At 42.5% G+C, this 19,760-nt stretch overlaps 1 protein-coding gene across 1 annotated transcript in view; it reads right to left on the reverse strand.

Moving 5' to 3' along the window:
* The window catches only part of SPNS2 (sphingolipid transporter 2), a 110,193-nt gene extending 91,917 nt beyond the window's left edge, over positions 1–18,276 (reverse strand). The window contains exon 1 of the mRNA XM_035900620.1: positions 18,222–18,276. The gene's annotated coding sequence lies outside the window, so the exon portion shown is untranslated. The remainder of the gene's footprint in view (positions 1–18,221) is intronic.
* Between the last annotated feature and the right edge of the window lie 1,484 nt (positions 18,277–19,760).

Below are 19,760 nucleotides of genomic sequence, written 5' to 3' on the forward strand. Positions count from 1 at the left end.
GAAAGAGGACATTATCATCAAGGCACCAGTCTGTATGCTCATACAACATGTGATATGGTTCGTTTTCCCACTGTGCAATTAGTTGCAGGAAAACCTTATTAACTTAGCTAGCCAATTAGGATGGATTTGTGTCCATTCTGGTCAATCCTGAATTGGACACGAGATCCCAGAGGTACAGAGACTGGTCAATAGCTTTGCAGCACTGCAACATCATGAGTGACACTGCTACAAGACTGGTTTTGCCTCAATGTGACTAAAATACACCTAAAACAATCTTAGCCACTGGTACAGAAAGAGCAAGTAATCACTCCTGGTACTCATGAAAGTCTGCATTTGAAAGAACGGCAGTTCTACCTCTTCCTTTCTGTGCAGTTTTCCAGGACATTCTGCACACATGCTGTCCACCTGAGAGCTTCAATTACAGCCAAACTCCAGCAGGGAGGAAGGCTGCGCTCATGTCCCAGGAGGATGAAGCACCCAGGGCTCAGGGCTAGAGAACGGTGTCTTGAGAAAAAGCATTTAAATAACCACAAAACCAAAGGATCTGTATTTTATTCTATTCCCTTCCACTACCTGAGAGCTTTCTTTTTCCATTGCAATTATGGTACCAGGCACACACTACAACCACATTCACAGAAGCCTTTGGAAACAAAGATGAGATCTTTTGAGAGAACGGGTCAGATTTTCCCTTGTGCCAGTACTAGAGCTTGTGTGGCCATCTGGAGAGCAAAATCTGGGGACTGCTGAGGACTGAAAACTAACCTTGTCTCTTTTCTGGCAGGCTCCCTGATCTATGGCACAGCAGGGCAAGTGCCAGGCAGGCAGTATAAAAAGCAAGCCCCTTCGCCCATAAAGCCTTTTTGACCACAGCATGCACTTAAACACACCAAGAAATGACAGCCTAAAGCTGATAATGCAGAATAATCTAAATCCCTTGATCCTTGAAATCTGCATTGAGTACCATGAATTAGATTTAACTAGCAATAAAATACTTGAGATCTGTTATTCTCTTACTAGAATGAGACATCATTTGCATCTGGTATAAAGAGAAATAATGTTCCTTGTTCCCATTTTGAGATAGAGAGGGAAGACTGTTTTCATCTTAAAATAAGGTTTACCATCCTTCTTTACAACTGCACTACTAATCCTGCACCCTACCTCAACCAACATTTTAATTCCAGATCATTAACTAGCGTGCAATAGGAGTTACTCTGTCTCAAAGAGAAATCAGTCTCACAACCTTCTTCCTGCAGCAACAGAGGACAGGAGAGAGAGCAGAGACTTTGGAATTATGGTGTATTATTAATAAATTCTTTGCTATGTGTAATTTACCAACAGCAGCAGCTTCCTAAGAAAAACAAGGGTATAGGAAGCGCTTCCACTACTCTCTGGAGCGGAATCAAGAGCTGCTCATGCCACGGGTCTCACAGAAACTTGCTAAAAGAAATGTTCATCAGATATATTGTTATCCCAGAGCTTTAGTCAGACTCCAGGTTGGTTTGGGTTTGTTTTTAAAAGGAAATTCACAAATAAATGACTATTCCGCAGTAGGAATGCCTTGCTAACCTCTACACATGAGGTGCTGGTTACATTTACACAGCTGGAGAAACCCTGCAGTGACCAAACATATACTTCATAAATACACCAGGTAAACAGCGAGGGCGCAGGACCGCTCACCCCGTTACAGTTCTATTATGGGGCGAGGGATGCAGGGAAGGCTGGTGCACAGATGCTGGTCTGGCTAGCAGTCTCAGCCAGAAAGAGACCCCCAGCCGTGACCTTCTCCCGGGGCCGCACGCTCAGGGGGGTTTGCAGCCACCGGTGCTGAGGGCTGGAAGCTGAGGGGATGTGGAGAGCGGGAAGGAAAAGCAACATCAACGCCTTGTGAATCCACATGGCTCTGCTTTGGGAACTGGCGGGGGGACGCAGTTCTTTGCTGGCATTCTCCCCAGGCAGCCAGTGGGACTGACTGATTTCTTTTTAATTATTACTAAAATTCTTTAGGGGGCTGTTGTACCATCTATAGTGGGCTTGGCAAAACACATGCTCCCTCTGTTGAAGGGAAAATGGCCATACTTTCATTTCAATGATGCAATTGGCTATCAACTAACACAGCACTGACAGCCTCATTACAAACGTGTTCTTCTCTGGCCAGGGCAGAGGTATGAAATGAGACTTTGCTCTCGAGCTTTTAATGGCTATCACTGATGTCCACCAAAGTCATCCTACTGAGAGTTAAAATTGAAGACGTGTCTGCAGATTACATGTTCCAGAAATTGTTTGGGAAATTAGGACATTAGGAAAAATTCCTTCACGAAAAGGGTTGTCAAGGGGCTGCCCAGGGAAGGGGTCGAGTCCCCATCCCTGGGGGTATTTAAAAGCCAGGCAGACGAGGTGCTTAGGGACTGGTTTAGTGGAGGGATGGCAGGGTTAGGGTAATGGTTGGACTCTATGATCTTGAAGGTCTTCCCAACCTAAATGATTCAATGATTCTATGATTCTGTGAAAGCATGTAAACACAGGGCAAACGGCTTTGGGATTAATGAGAGACCTCCAGTGCCCTCCAGATTCTGCTTCGGTGTTATGATTGACGTGCAGGAGCAGGGCACTGGTGTCTGGACAGGGAAGAACAAGGAATCATATTCACAAGGTGCATTTGTACATGTGCAAAGAAAAGCATGGCAGGGTTTGGTAAGCAAACTCCTTTCACTCCGTTCTTCTGCAAAATTTGTAACTTCCCAATTCAAGCCACACATCTTCAAGAGTGCTTTTAGCAGAGCAGGAAAATGGCATCTTTTGAAATCAATAAAACCTCAACAACTAAGAAAATTATCAGTCTGAAGGGAAAAAATGGTGATTCATCTCTATTGCAGCCAACTTCCTTCACAGAGGTCAGTTCAGATCTTTCTAAATTTCTAAACAGACTAATTTCACCCTCGTCTTAAGCTGCCTGCCTCTAGTTATCTGGAGGAAGGCAAACATTTGTCAGATTAAACTGAATTTTTAAGGGGTAAAAATACATTACTTCTCATCCCAAGAACTTCAAGAGGACATCTGAAATACCTGATTTTTATTCACTCGCTCTAAGATGCAGGCAGCACCAACAAGGAGTATTGCTTTTACAATCCTGCCATCTGCAGCGTTGTGCTAATTCACCTATTTAGGAATAGAAATCACTGTGGAATGGGAATATGCTAAAATCCACAGAAGATACGGATGTAAAAGTAATTGTGGGTAATTGTTTTTGTTTGATGCTAATCCAACAGCCTGGCATTGTTGTTCCTTAAAGTTTTTCCTCCAAATTTCCCCCTTCCCAGGGATGCCAGTGCTTGATACAAATAGTTTCACATTTATTTATCGAGGATGCACATGAACATCTTAACGCCATCCACCAATCCCTTACTTCTAAAGAGCTACTTGCTGGTCAGAGGGGGAATTTCACTGTTCTGTCCTGCTCAATTGTCTGCTTTTTTCGGAGTTGCCTGTAAAATACATTAGTGTCTCATGCAATGACTGCTCTCAATATATAAGCTACCACCCATCAGGAACCGGAGCAAAACCACACTAATTTTACAAAGGAAATTTCTATAGTGCTGACTGGGTTTCAACTCAAAGCAGCGACACAGAAGGAGGGAGAAGCATTTCTCAACGGAATCTCACAGCTTCTCCTTAACAGCAGTGTCCATCTTTCTGCCTAAGGCGTTGGCAGTGAATGAACAATACCAAGTCCCCAATAAAAGATTTTTCATGTAACCTCAGGAGATGACTTCATAAGAACACAAGAACAACAACAATAGATCAGAAAACCATGTCATCTTGCATCCTGTCTGTGACAGTGACAGCAATCGGATCCTTCCGAGGCAAGTACACAAAATTCCTACACAGCAGTTGAATTACTCAAAGGCTGACTTAAGCCCTCCCAAGAATTGTAATGTATTATCCACATAAAGATCTGGTCTTTTAAGTTCTGGCCCTGACCACACTCCTTGTGGCATTCATTTCCACAACCTAACTGTTGACTGATTTTTGGGGTGCTTTCTAGCAAACTGACATGTACTAATTATTTCTGCATTGCGAGGAAAACGTAAAAAAAAAAACACCACCCCACCTTCTCAAGACATTCATCACTTTATGTGCTTTTACATTAACACACACCCCCCCTTATTTTTAAGAATGAGCAAATTAATAATATATATTATCTTTAAAACTATGCCTGTAAGAAGGAAGTGAAGGGGATGCATGTGATGACAAAATGTGAGTGCAGGCAGGGGCCGGGGCGGGCTGGCTGAATTGGGACTAGACACGTTGGCCAAGAGCATCAGGTGTGTAAATGCACTTGCTGTCTGGTTTCATAATGAGTCACGAATTCTCTAAAAAGCAAGGAAGGAACTATTTGCACTCTCACTTGCTCTGTACCCTGAACTCATTCTTATTTGTTTTATTACCCAAATCATTACACTTGCACAGTCACAGACATGGCATGTTTAGATGGAAACAATTCACCAGTTGCTTCAACAGCTGGGAAATAAAATGCTGAACTGCTAACCTAGGCCGACCAACAGTACAGCACGCGTCAGGGAGGAGTCTGGATCAAGATCTGCCTTTGGCAGAGCACAAAGCTCTAAGCCCTCAGCAGTTACCATGCTGCTTTCTCTTACCATTAGAGTACATCGGGTAACTCCACCTACACTTCTCTTAGGGACTGGCGTCTGAACTACAAGAGATGTGCTTTCCAGGCAACCACCAAACCCCAGCATCCTAACAGGATCCACGAGTGAGCCTGATTAGGGGTCTGGAGCATCCCTCCTACAAGGAAAGGCTGAGGGAGCTGGGCTTCTTTAGCCTGGAGGAGAGAAGACTGAGAGGGGATCTTACATATGCTTACAAATATCTCAAAGGTGGATGTCACGAGGATGGAGCCAGACTCTTCTCAGTGGTGCCCAGCGACAGGACAAGGGGCAATGGGCACAAACTGAAGCATAAGAGGTTCCAGTTGAATATGAGGAAGAACTTTACTTTGAGGGTGACAGAGCACTGGCACAGGCTGCCCAGGGGGGCTGCAGAGTCTCCTTCTCTGGTGATATTCAAACCCCTTCTGGACGATGTCCTGTGCAGCCTGCTCTGGATGACCCTGCTTTAAGCAGGGGGTTGGACTGCATGATCTCCAGAGGTCCCTTCCAACCTCTGCCTTTCTGGGATTCTGTGATTTTGTAATTCTGAGGCGTTAGGAACATGACCTCAGGACATCCAGAAGACCCTCCACTCCTGCAGCTTAGAGTGTCCAGCAAGCTTTACTGGGACTCTCATCATAGAATCATAGAATGTTTTGGGTTGGAAGGGACCCCTAGAGGTCATCTAGTCCAACCCCCCTGCAGTGAGCAGGGACACCGCTAACTAGATAAGGCTGCTCAGAGCCCCGTCCAACCTGGCCTTGAATGTTTCCAGGGATGGGGCCTCCACTACCTCTCTGGGCAACACTTTCCAGTGTTTCACCACCCTCATTGTAAAGAACTTCTTCCTTATATCTAGTCTAAACCTACCCTGGTTTAGTTTAAAACCATTACCCCTTGTCCTGTCACAGCTGGCCCTACTAAAAAGATTTTCCCCATCTTTCCTATAGGCCCCCTTTAGGTACTGAAAGGCCGCAATCAGGTCTCCCCGCAGCCTTCTCTTCTCCAGGCTGAAAAAGCCCAACTCTCTCAGCCTGTCCTCCCCTCGGCCTGCTGGCCACGCTTCTTTTGATGCAGCCCAGAGTACGGTTGGCCTTCTGGGCTGCCAGCACACATTGCCGGCTCATGTCCAGCTTTTCATCCACCAGCACCCCCAAGTCCCTCTCAGCAGGGCTGCTCTCGATCCTTTCTTCCCCCAGCCTGTACTGATACCGGGGGTTACCCCGACCCAGGTGCAGGATCATCATTTAAGAAGCAGTGGTCTGAGCACAGGACAGGGATCATCAATACTTCCCACTTCTTATCCAATTCCACACGATGCCCATCAGCACTTAAACAACTCTTTGCCAGGGTACAAAGCCACAGGCTTGTCCGTCTACTTTTTCAAATGCCAGCAACATTTCAGTAGGCTTTTGTACCACAAAGTAAACACAAAGAAACATTGCTATTGACTGCAATTTGCAATTACATATTGACTAGTAGGACAAGAGAGCTGAACAAACAGCAGGCCACAAATAAACACCTACAATGACAGGCAGTCTTCATCCTACAATGAAGAGGGAGCACAGAATATGTAAGGAAGCCTCTCGCACAATTCTAAGTGGCTAGTGCTATTCGACAGAAATTATTCGCCAATTCAATTTTGCTGGCAATATTTAGAAATGCTCTCGCCTCTCGCTGTTATAAATGGCAATTTAGACAAAGAGCAAGTGTTCCAGAGTGGCTGGGTAGCCTTCAAAAAGGGATAAATTCATTTAAGGAAATTGTTGAAATACTGACATATCCCAATTTTGATTTGCCATGGTTTGTAAAAGGAAAAGGGTCATAACCATACTGGAGAATGAGCAGGGTCTGTGTTTGTCTTACAGTTGTTATTTCTAAGGTTATCACCTAAATGAATTCCCAAAGTGTCATCCCTGACTTGCAAAATCACTTTAATACCAAGTTGAACTGCAGCTCCAGGAGTGAGCTTTGCAACTAAACTTGCATCTGCGGATAAAAGAACATGCCCTCTGTAAAAGATCCCAGGGTTAACAGTAGGTTCAATAGCCATGGTGCATGGCTGGACCCTGTTTTAAATAACCCCTCGTTTTAAATTTCTTCTGACTAGTATCTTTCTGGTAGAATTAGTACTACTGGAAAACAACATGCTGAAAGGAATACTGCAATGCGCAAGGTTTGCAAATGCAATGCCTTCGTGCATCATCAATTACATTAACGGAAAAAAAGACAGTATTTGGTGAATCCAGGGATTGTTAATGTATTAAAAAAGCTCATTTCATTCAGGCCTAAATATGTAGAAGGTAAGACTGATGACTGACCAGTGGCCCATCTGAAGTGAGTTTGTGTTCAGCACCTATTCCATTCCCTTCCCTAGAGATCACACTATCGTAAATGTCCAAAGATGTCAGCTGAGCTTTGAGATTAGCAGTCCTATACACAGCCGAAAACTGAGCCTTGGGGGAAAACTTGTCATGGCATTGCCAGCAGTTTATTTGTCTGGTTATTAGACAAAGGAACCTATTTTCTGGACTATGAATCCATAAAGAACAAGTTCAATAAGTACAAACAAGCAAAACTAACATGTCCTTTATATACAATGCAAATATTTTCTCAGCTCAGTGTGTCATATAGTGTATTGTCCAAGTCATCGGAAAGTCTAACATTAGCAGCTGGTAAGAATATCTCACTGGGGAGCTTTTAGTGAAAATTCAACATACATTGTATAATATCCTGTATTATTAGCTTTGCTGCCATAAAACATCCTCAATGAGAACAAGGGCAACTTTGGACAACTTGCTTTTCAGGAAAATCTATTCTCTCTCTCCACAGTTTTTTCCACAGATCTTTTAATATTTTCTCTTTGTCTTGCCACCCCCCCCCCCCCAAAATATGACACATTTTGTATCATACTTGCTAGTAATTTGCCATATTATTACATCTATGGGTTTCAAAGCAGGTAGCACACAGCACGATTGCGATGTTAGCCAAAAAGCTGGAAGTAACCGAAGGGTCTGGATGGGTTAAGCAGAAATGAAATGCACCTCTTGGCTGGCGACGCCAGCTGATGGAGGCAAGGAACTGTGCAGACCCACAACGCAATGGAGCATAAAGACCTTGGCCATCAGCAGATGAGACAGGCGTTTGTGGGTTTAGCCTCCCTGATCCGTGAGGAGCAGGAAGGTTCTCTTTCCAAAGGATGCCGAACTCTGTTTCGCTTCACATACCCAAACTTGACTGTCCCTTGCCAACAAGACACTAATGACCTCTGTGCCCAGGGCACCGGACAGCACGAGTCAGAGCAGAGCACTACTCTAACAGATTCCACTTCTTATTGCATCCACATCTAAAACTTCTGTCCCTTGACAGTCACTCTGTAGCCAACAAACCCCAAGTATGTCCAGTGTAACACCCAGCTGGCAAGGCTGGTGCTTTGACAGATCGTGACAGATCCAAGGGAAGCTAAGCATCTTGAAGAAGTAGGTTTCTTTATAAGAAAACCTCATCACATTTTATAACAAATGCAAAAAAATAACCCTTAGAGATAGATCCTCCTTCTAGGCCCTGATGACAGTTTCAGCATTGTGAGCTCTAGCATAGCAGTACCTTTGATTTATATATTCCAGCAGTGTTCCTGTGAAGCCCTGCTTGGGGGACATCCTACAAGCAGCATCTTAACAGTAGAAGATGTCAATTTAAAAACAAAATGGGGAAGAGGAAGAACCAAAGAGCAAAAATTATGAGACATTTTCTTGTTCCTGTTCCGTATTTTTACCTTCAAGAAGACTGATAAAGGAGGTGGATTTATCTAGTCAAACACGTGCATGTTTCTCACCATAATAACTCTTTACATCAGCCCTTCTGAACTAATATCTATTTTTAGTACTACATTTGGGTTTTTAAAGGATCTCAACTCAGTCACTAATTTTGAGCTTGCAATTTACCCTGGCAGCATTTTTGCTGGTGCAATTTGTGCCACTTAACAACTTGATTTGCAGGCACAATTAGTAAGTTAAGCATTTATATATCCTAAACTACACCTGTAAAATGGAAGGCTGCTTTTAAAAACAGCCTACATGCTTAAATCTAATGCAACTCGGTTCAGTGACATGTGGATCTCTAAAGCACCCTGCATGTTCCAGAGTAAGCAAAAAAAAAAAAAAAACCCTGTATTTTTCTTGTGGCGAAGTTATTCTTTAACTCACCCATATCTCTTACATGACTCATTCTAATGACAAAGGCTCTCATTAAATAACACCTTTCTTTGTCAGACTTTGTCAATGATTTCTAGTGCTCAAAAGGCGTGGCCAATGGCACATAGGGGCCTTCATTGTTATTTCTATTGCCAGGTAGGTTGGACAAAACCACAGGGTGCTGAATAGACAAGCACAGAGCTGATAGCTAAAACCATCAATTGCTGTGACCAGGACCACTCAAATCCCAGGGTGGGTAGAGGCGGGAATAAAACCAGTAACTGTGATTAAGGTGGAATTAAAACCAAAGAACTCGGAGCATATTTCAAACATCCTTCAAGGAAAACAAGATAAAACAAAACAAACCCAACCTCCCCAAAACCACCAGAGAGACAAATCCTATCCTGAAAATTTCACTCAGCCAAAACTCTTAACAAGGTCGGTTTTAACAAGCACTTCATCACGTGCTTACAGGATAGGTGATTGCCTTGCCTCTGCAACTCGATGAAGAAAGAAGAAAGGGAACAGGGAAAAGACCCAGAGAAGAGAGCAGCTTGCCCAGTGCCATCTGCAGAACTGTAAAAAGAAATCAAAGCTCAAACTGCTTTACCTGTACTGCCTCCCTAATTCACTTCCAAGTCTACCCCAATAGCAATTTATTGTTACCATCCATTTAAAATTAGTGTAGCTCCAAATAAGCAAGTTAAAGTAGTTATAGCTTCTTATTTCTTTAAGGCAACTCTTCGCAGGAAAGGTACATTACTATTAATGTTCTCAGTTCAACACCACTGTCCCACAAGAGAATAAATGAGATGCCACTTCTCCAATTCAGCTCATCTACAAAGGGCAAGGAGAATGATGCAGTAGGAGAATATGTCAACATTAGTGGATGAACAGATTGGAAGGAGAAAATGGTTAAAACTGTCCAAATTTTAATTAGGAATAACCTGATGTGTAACTGAGTGAGGGAATAAAAGAGGTCCGGACTGAATTTAACCCAGACTGAATTTAACCTGGAAACATCCTTTCCACTGAAAACCAAAGTAATTCCCTGCTTGCAGCAGCAAAGAACACAAGAATGTGGGAACCCCACCTCCTATTCATCCCATCGAATAACTGTTTATTTTTCATCTGTGATTTAAAACCCTAAACCATCCTCAGTCATCTGACCAATACTTGAAAACAACTGAAGAGAGTTTTAGCAAAAAAAAGTTTACGTACATTTACATTTTTTGTGAGAACTACCTCAAAGTAATGGATTATGGCTAGTAATATTTTCCCTCCAGAAACAGATTCCCTGCATAATCGAAGTGGAAAATTTGCCCTTGCTCTATAACCCTACACCAGCATACAGGAAACATCCTGGAATAGGTGCACGTATTGGGGGTAGGGAGAGTGCATTGGGAAATTTCTTTTGAATTGGTGCAACAATACACCATTCATGCAATTCCGACTTACTTGTGTTAACTGGAATCTAGTTGTGCAGGCTGGTAACACTACCGAACACCATGAGGAATGTTCACTTTTTACGTAACTGATGCCCTGGAATTTATTTTTAAAGCTAGGTGTATGCGTCTACAAATGAGTCACTCCTTCTCAAGTGTGCATGGGTCTATATACAGGAATTGCTGCAGCCTGTACTAAAACGTAGTTGCTTCTGCCTGGAAAAAAACACCTGTTTCAGCAGCTTCTAACAGTGAAAGGCTATGGTTCCCAAAATTGTGTTCCATGAGGTAACAGCAGGTTCTTTGCAGCCACACAGCAATATTACTTTTATAGTGGTCTGATGATAAATCACTATAAAAATTCGATTATAAGGATGCAGAGTGGTCTGGTACTCAGCCCAAAAGGTCTGAGAAGCACTGGTTTGGAGGAGAAGCCACCTGGAACTCAAGACAGGACATTAGAGAAGCCAAACAATTGCATGGACTGGTCCAGGACCCCAACATTCCCACTACCATGAAAACGCCCTGGTACTTCCAGGATCTACTAGATAGATACTCACTGTATTACAACAACTAACATCAGAGCTCTTCACTTCATTGCAAGACAGTACCTTCAGCACTCCAGAGCTCCTTCACACTCTTGTCAAGACTATTTGGTTTATCCGAATGATCTCTCTCTCTCTCAAACCAAACACCTCCTCCAACAGCAATACTTCCAACTATACTATATTACCTTGGAAATCTTCCAGCCAGCACAGACCAAGCCTGACCTCTTTATCACCTGATCTCAGATCCCTCTATGAATATAGCTGTTTACATTTTTCATAACACAGCACGCTGCCCTGCAAAACCATAGATTTGTGCTCTAAGAACAGGAGAGCTCCTTCAGGTGTGGGAGGCGAGACAAAACCAAAACAATGTTAAAATAAATTTTTCACGAGAGAACACTTATGGCTCCCCTGTGATGAAGCATATTAAATATACAAAACATACTATAAAAGGTAGCTCTATTTTCTCATTCCCAGTTCATAGAAGACCCCGATCCAACTTCCCTTAAAGTCAAGGCAAAAAAATCTTCCCCTCTGGGCTAACACTCACCTTTAAATTGGGCCCAATAGGTATCAGTAGCAACTGTAGGCACAGATCTAGATCAGGGTACAGGGAAAAAATACAGGGCTCCTTCCAATTTAGACCATACACAAACACTTCTCTGGTCACCACACTTGCAAATTAAACTTACAGGCTCAGTTGAAAAGCAATAATTAAAGCTAAGCGGGTTTTCCACTTATTACCAAAAGCTTTTAGTGTCACTGCAGAGGGGGAGGAAAAAAAGTAAGCTACTCGTGAGGTTACTCTTCCAACAACTGGTAGCCATTAGATATCTAATAACAGCATTAAAATAACTGTTAATGTAACTCAAATGTTCATCTCCCTCTTTCAAAATTCCAAATATGGTGTTAATGAAAAAAAGTAAAGGCGGCAAGACCAGCCCTTCCAAACTATTTGTGCATGAAACACACAACACGGTGCAGATGCCTGCTAGTGAGATTGCATAGCTGGTATTAAGAGGAAGTTGTTGTTTAAAAGAATTACACAATACCAACAAAAATCCTGTCTTTCACTATAAAGAGCTTGAATGAAATTCTGCGGTTTGAGGAACACGTGTAAGGGGAGATGGACAGGCTATGTTAAAAACTGTTAGGACTTCAGGTGGAATGATTGCTACTTCTCTAAAATCTGTGGGAAATCTTTGCCCTCATTATTATAATAAATTACAGAAGCGAACACAACCTTGGCAAGAGGTGCTTGAACTACAGCCTGAGGGAAGGTAGGCCAATATCTACTTACAGAACAGACATGCCACAGGCAGCACATGTGCAATGTTCTCTTGCAACAACCAGCCCAAGCACCTTCCCTCTTTGAAAGGCCAATAGTCAGGACAAACCTCCCTCCTGCAAAGCAGGAAGACAGGAAGGGAAAATGAATTGTTATGTTGTGTTAGTGGTCATGCAGTATCATAAAATCAAGATATTAATGAAGACAAGCCAGTCTGGAGAGTTTCCCTGTTCTAGTCGCCTGCGCTCACTTGCTGACACCTACAACAAAAAGACAAAGTGCAGCCTGGGCTCAAGCATTTACCTCCTATCAGCAGGAGGCAAGGACATCTTCCCCTCCCTTCCTTGCCCCTTCTTCCCCACCAAAGATTATTTACTTTGCAATCTAGGGCTGTCCAGTGCGAGTGCACACTGGAAACGGCATTTTTATAGTTCGGTCCTTGGTATATGGGGAACTGGGCTAGGGCACAAATGCATTTTCCTATAACCTGCTCACTGATTCGAGAAAATACTTTCATTCTTGATTGCAGAGGGATTTCCAAATAGGCTTAACTGCTTTCATGAATCAGACCCTCAGATTGCCATGACTTCTTAGTGTATCAGATAGCATTCTAGCACACAGGAAAAAAGGACTGTCAGAACTCGTAAAGGACTTATGCAGGCAATAATCAGGCTCTCTACTATGTCAACTCACTCTACCTTGATAAGTAAAAGACCTACACTTGTCACAACATTAATCGAGGCACCATTGAACACAGAGCGCTGCTTTTCCATCTTTATTGCTTCAACTGGAGCTGTCTTACAGAATCTGTTTAACCCCTAGATCAGCAGCATGCTACAGAAGGCTGAAGAAATTCCAAAAAAATGATACAAAATCAGGTGGTGGTGAGGAAATGGGGAAAAAGGTTTTGCTCATTGTTGATAAGACAGAGATGCTTTCTCTGTCAGAAAGAGAGCTCCACCTCATCCTGGCATTCAGAGCCCCAGATTGCCAGAGAAGTAAACCTGATTTAAGAATACTTAGCGTGGCTGGGGGAAGGGAAGATGACAGCGGCATGATGTGCTCTGCGTAGGACACTGTGGTCCAAACCATTTGCAGTCATAAATCAAGAAGAGCAACTTCAAAGCATTCTGTCTCACCGTCTGGATTGGATACCTGAGATACCAGGGCCTTGGGAGGTGCCCTGGTTTAAGAAGTCATTCACTCAAAAGGAAAGCCCGTGAATTTTTAAATAGAAACCAGGAAATTGTCCAGAATATGAGTTCCTCTGTTCTAGCAAGAACAGTTAAGCAGGTGCAGTAGGAAGTGAAAGATGAAGATTTGATTCAGTTATGCATAGCACAGATGAGGAGCACAGCAGCATCTATTCAGGTAGAAGCAGATGGTAGAGAAGAAATATGTGTCATCTGCAACTCATGGAATAAACACATATTCAAGGTTATCATCCAGAAGAGGTAGTGTCTGTCTGAAATAAATAAAAAAAGTTACAGCAGTATAGGCTGTCATCATTAAGCCAATGACAAGAAGATGGGAGTCAAAGGGATTCGAAAGAAAACCCTTGAATTTAGCAAGTCTGATTTATCCTATCATTTCAAGTCCCCTACTCAGTGCACATGCTTACAGCTCAGTTGGTGCAATCACAGCACACCAGAGCTGCTAATATATTTGCAAGGTTGCAATCTAGTCCAACGTTGCACTAGGTCAGCTCAAGAGGTAGGGGAACTCAGGTGGGCAAAGGTTTCACTTTTCAAATGAACAGAGGTTTTAGTTGGAATTGACCCTTACTGGAAAAATGAGCCCACAACAAGACTTAATAAGTTGCTTGGCATTGCTAGGCTTCTTGGGAAACCAGGGGCTGAAAGGCATTTGGGAGAATGCCCATCTCTCTCCACATGAGAAGAGACAAGTTCTTTCAGAGCCCCAGCTATCTGTGATTATTCACCTTTAACGAGTCCTTCCAGATCTCTTGCTTCCTTACATTTCCTTGCTTCTGACCTTATGGTATAGACTTTTGGTTAGCAGGGTTTCCTCTAATGACACCCCTATGCTCTTTCTAAAGAGAGACACTTTCCCCCTCTGCATTTCAATGGAATCCTTGCCATACCCGCCATTTGATGCCTTGCAGTTTCCACTTGCAGAAGTCCCCACTGTTTTATGTGCCTTCCCCCAAGCTTGAGCTGCCTAGGCTAGAAGATTAAGGTGCCCATTAACAAGAACCAAATCTCTGGGTCTCAGCATTAACCTGGTTGAATGCTGCGTGTTCAGGAACTGGACCACAGTTCTCATTCTGGCTCTGCCTCAGGCCTGCTGTGTGACTTTGGGCAGGGCTCTCATCTGGCCTTCTTGGTTTCCCTATCTGTAGAAAAGGGCAAGCCTCATTATCCCTCCCTATAAGAAAACATCCTGAGATCTACAGAAGACAAACTGTATTGAAAGTCAGGCACTATTATTATTAGAGCTCTGGTGTGCTAAATAGACACTGGCAAGAGACACAAAAGCAAAATAAATCCACAGGCAAGAGCAGAGAGAGCGATAAAGCACAAAAATTGAAGAAAGAAGGCAAAAAAACCTAGTGAAAACCAGAGTACAGCACTGGGGCACTACTCCTGTGGTCTAAGTATCCATGGAAGGATAACACTGTTATGAAGCACTTCTACAAATCCAGTTGTCCATCTTCTCAGGCTTTGTGCTTTTAGAGGCCTGTAGTTCTAATGAGTCCAAATTGCTGCTCTTACCTAACTCCACACACGGGAAAGACTTTTTGTAGGGTTTGGCTTACAAATGTATTGACTGACTACAGCTGTACAGCTGAAGTAGGCAGTGAGATGCTTTGTCACCTTTTGAGATCAGCCAGGATTATCCCTTCTCCAGCTGGGAAAAGCAACCCTTAAGAAATTAAAAGGACAAGAAAGATGTCTGGGTGCAGACCTGTGGGACAGTTAAGTGAACTTAACAAGTACTCATGTAACTGTGTATGTAGTGCTTTAAAAAGGAATATCAGCACAGAATTATAGCATCATCAAGAGATAACCGAGGCTCTGGAATCAACAGTTATATGCCTGTTACTCTACAACGCTACTGGGCAAGAAGCAATTGCAATCCATCTGTCAGCGCGTCCTTTGCTGTCACAGGATCCTTGCTGCAGAGACTACCACGTTCTGCTCCTTTCCATTATGGATGAGGCTGGAGTGTCCCTGTGATTTTTCTGTACAGGGAGTTACAGTGCCCCTCTAACCAGTTTTCATTATATCTCCTAGGCAAAGAGCAGCTTGTATCCTGGGACTAATATAAAAGAAGACAAAAATTCAAATTCTGTCTTTGCAATTCCCAAGAAACCAGTCACCTTTGCTTTCCAGGGAGCAGTAGAAGCTGAGAGGGTGTGAACTGGCTTTTGAATGTTTGGAGTGAGAGAGCTATGAGATTGGCTGTGCCTGCAAAGAACGGGTTATGGTATGAACACAGTGTCACACATTGCCTTTGGTGCATTTCTTTTCCCCTTGCTGTTTGAGTTTTCAGTACCATCTCTTCCCAAAACCGTGTGCAGCCTTGTTTCTCAGTTAAAAGGATTTTCTTTATTATTTTTTAAAGCCTGTTTGATGAGTAATACGAACTGCCAGCGAATACTACATTTCACTCCCCCTCATTAACATTGTAAATTAATTTAGGACTCATTTAGATGCAGAATTAACAACCTGAGGACTAATCCACTCTTTATTCAGAGGACATATTCAGGATGAGCAGTCTTTCGTCTCAGATCACTCAATTAGTTAGCGGGACCATCTCTTGGGAATAAGATGGTATTTCTGTCTCTCTGCTTGCAAAGGAACTGTTCAAGGTTAAGGCAGAGGTCTGGGAGACATCAGTCCTGGTCCCAGCTCTCCTACAGACTTCCTCTGCAACCTTGGTCAAATGCTTTTACACTCTGCATCCATTTTCCCCAACTTACATATCTAGAGAGGTCAGACTTGGAGACCAGACAAACAATTAAAAGTAGTGTTTGTGATGTTTTAGGCCAGAGTGTTTTATTTCACCAGGGTTAAGCATACATGGGCCATGGGCCAGCTGCCAGCACAGAAACCTGTTAAGCTGAAGTAATACATTTAATGAGTTTTCAGTTGTGTGCCCCTACCCTTACTTACATGAAATGGTGTTTTATTTTGTAAGCACTCAAATTTTGTGATGGCACTGTGATTCATACAGTATTATCTGTATTGCAGAGGCAAAGTCAAGCCCTCAGTTTTCAGATCAGCAAAAAACCCAGGAGAAAACGTTGCTTTTCTTAAAGCAATAGTTATAGGTTACAAAACTCTTGACAACACTCAGCAGCAATCTTGCAATATCTCAGCGACGCTGTTTTCAGACACCCTGCATGTTTGCTACAGAAATAAATAACATTTCTTGCAATTAACAAATTAAATGCCCTGTTGGAGCTTAGCTCTTACTTGCTGTCAGCAAATCATCTGCAGAAGGATTTCATCCACTGAGGGGAAGAAAGATAAAATATATGCTTTGGCAAGTGTCATTTTCTACCAGAATATTTTCTTGAAGGCACTTTGTGTCTAGTGATACATTGAGGACCTGTTCCTCTGAGTACAATAAATAAATACAAATAATTGCTGCAGAAAAGAGCCTGACGGACAACCAGTGCTACTTTGGGCATAACTGATTGATGCTACTTATAATCAGTAACACTTATAAAGCTCAGGCCTTCTGTTCTGGACATGTGCTGCATGCATCAGCTTAGCTGAACTCTGCTGTCCCACAGGGAGAGCATTTTTAAAGCCCCAATTCAAACTGTTATTAATTGTTTGTGTCACAACACTACCAGGAAGCTGTAATCACAGCTGAGGACCCTGCAGAGCCATGGGTTGCAGAAAATAAAAAGGAGGAGATACTGCAGTGAGATCACATAGTTTGAAATCGAAGGCCAACTGACAGAGCTCCAGAACATTCTTACCTCTAGTGTTATCATAAAGAATGAATGATTTTATACACTTCATTTTTGGCTACAGTTTCACAGAAAAGCTCCTGACGGGCATTTCGTATCCACTGTGACAGCATAAGAAAAAAACCCATGGAAAATAAAGTCTTTCTGGCACACCATTTCTAATTGTAATTGAATTCTTATTTTTTCAGAGATATAATTGTTCCAGTGTGGTTCCCCCAGGCAGATGTCGGTGACAAGACAACCACAGCACCACAAATCTATGACTCCAACTAATAATTCTGTAGGAAGTTTCCAACCAGACTATTTCTCACCTTAAAATACTGCATGTGCTCTCTGGCTAGTCCTCCCAACTCTCCGTAAGAACCAAACATGCTCTCGTAACTACATGAGACTGCTATTCAATGTCAGCAAATTCAGCCTATTGACAAAGGCACTCCTCTAAACCACCTCAGGACCAGAGGCCAGAAAAGCTGGGTTTGTGCTGGCGTTGTACAGCTCTGTCTGAAGATGTCTGCTACATTAAAAGGGCATCACAATTGCAATCATCCTTCCTTAAATACAAGGAGAGAAATGTCTGAAGCTAACAGCGCCAAAATCATAGGGATATTGTTAATCCATTAGCTGCCACGAAGGCAATGATTGTTAGCCTTCCCTGCGGTTTTCATCCTCAGGCACTTGTCCTGATGAGTTTTACATTTTCATGCCACACTGTACTCCCAATTACTGTTCATTCAGCAGATTCTCTGTAGAGCACGCGAAGGGCATCATACATCACACTTATTACCAACCTACAGAGAGTTAAGAAGTGAGAACAACAGGATCCTGCTGTTGGTTTATCCTGAGTTTTCTGATCCAGGGGAAGTAGCCATCTCCTATTTGAATTTAGTTGTCATAAATAATATCATTAGGTTTGTTTGCTTTTGGCCCATTCTGCACTAAAGTTATTCTGAGCCCTGATCTTCTGCCCACCAGAAAACCAAAACCAAAAAAACCCTCACGTTCACTCCTCTTCCCAGTAAGAGTGTATTTCACAGCCAATGTGCCCAAGGGTCGTAACTGAGGAAATCTGAAAGCACCCTTCTGAGAAGAGGAAGGTTACAAAAACCAGCGAGAAAACAAATACTCTTACCTGTCTGTAATAAGCCAGCCCCACTGTCTTTGACTCCAAAGTGCTGCTGGATGTCTAGTAACACACCTGCATAAAAAAAACAGAGAGAAGAAACTCAGTGCTTTCAGCCTCTGAAAAACATGTAATTCAAACCTTTTGTGAAGCACCAGCAAAGCTTCAAATTCCAATAGTTCAGACACATAACTTCTGAAGTTTGCACATTGGCTTCTTTTGTGTACATGTACACTCAACAATTTGGGGCTACTACAATAAGAGCAGATATAGGTAGATACAACATAATGCAGAATTGGGGAATGAAATCCTCATGCATGAGAAACCAGTCTTTCCCTTCTTAAATAAGATCAGGGTTTTCTTTTTGTTTGTTTTCTGCAGAATCCAGATCCCTTCTGTTGTTTTACAGAAATACAGGGAAACTGATTCTGTGCCTTAGCTGCTTCAAATGGTTCGACAAGACAGACAAATTGAATCCAAGACAAGTTTTAACAAATCTCTGTTGGGAGGAGATGTGACACATCGATAGGAGCAATGATGGAAGTCTTCATATTTAACTAGTTCAGGGGGTTCTCATTCCCAAAACAAATGTAGAAAATAAATTTAAAATAGCTTAGTAAAGGTGGGTAAGTGACCAAATGCTCAGCTTTAAAGCAACTACAAGCAGAACCCAAACCAACCTTTCTCTCTTCCCTGAACTCCTAATATATTAATTGGCATAAGCAATACTAACAGGTTTTGTCATATTTACATATTCAGCTAGATTTAGCACTTGGGTATCAAGCATATAAATGCATGTAATGTCAGGTACATATGAACAGGCATGCTTTTGTAACCAACTAGCCAACAGGGAAAGCCCATGAGAGAGCTTTTACAGCTCATTTTGGCGGACACACGTTTGCCAAGCTGTAGATCAGCCAGTTGTGTCAGATACAGATCTGTAAGCCTGAATACTTGTCTATAGTCCGAACAAATTGCATTCTGACTTCTTGGGTCTGGAGCAGAGACAGTTGCTCTCTTAATATCTGGGACTTCCTTATTTAGTCTACTGTCTTCCCCAAAACTGAGGATATGCAAGTTTCTTTTTTAAAAAAACGAGAAACACCAGTCTCTAACTATACTGAACATCTATAAAAGTTCACCTCCAGTTCAAAATTTGACCCGAGGCTTTATCCAAAGTGATTCTGCTCATCATTGCAGGTCACAGGAATCAACTAAGCACCAACATGAACTCACTCACCATAAATATCTTAGCTTTTGGGACTGCCAGGATCACACTAAATGACAAATACAAAGAGATAAAAGACCCAAAGATAACTATTCCCAGAAGACATCTGGGACAATGCCAAGAAAACAGACATAAATTAAAGGTACTAAAGGAAAAAAAGGTACAGAGAAGGAAGAAAAAAGCAAGAAAGCTCATTTGTCCTATTCCATACTACTTGTGCATCACCATTGACTCAGGGCAGCATTCGGGTTGGCTTTTAGACTACCAAAATCTGCCCAGTAACATTAGTTCAACCTCCTACCTCCTACAAAAATCCCCCC

The sequence above is a fragment of the Egretta garzetta genome, unplaced genomic scaffold, assembly GCF_000687185.1.
Source record: "Egretta garzetta isolate BGI_Z169 unplaced genomic scaffold, ASM68718v1 scaffold108, whole genome shotgun sequence".
Lineage (NCBI taxonomy): Eukaryota > Metazoa > Chordata > Aves > Pelecaniformes > Ardeidae > Egretta > Egretta garzetta.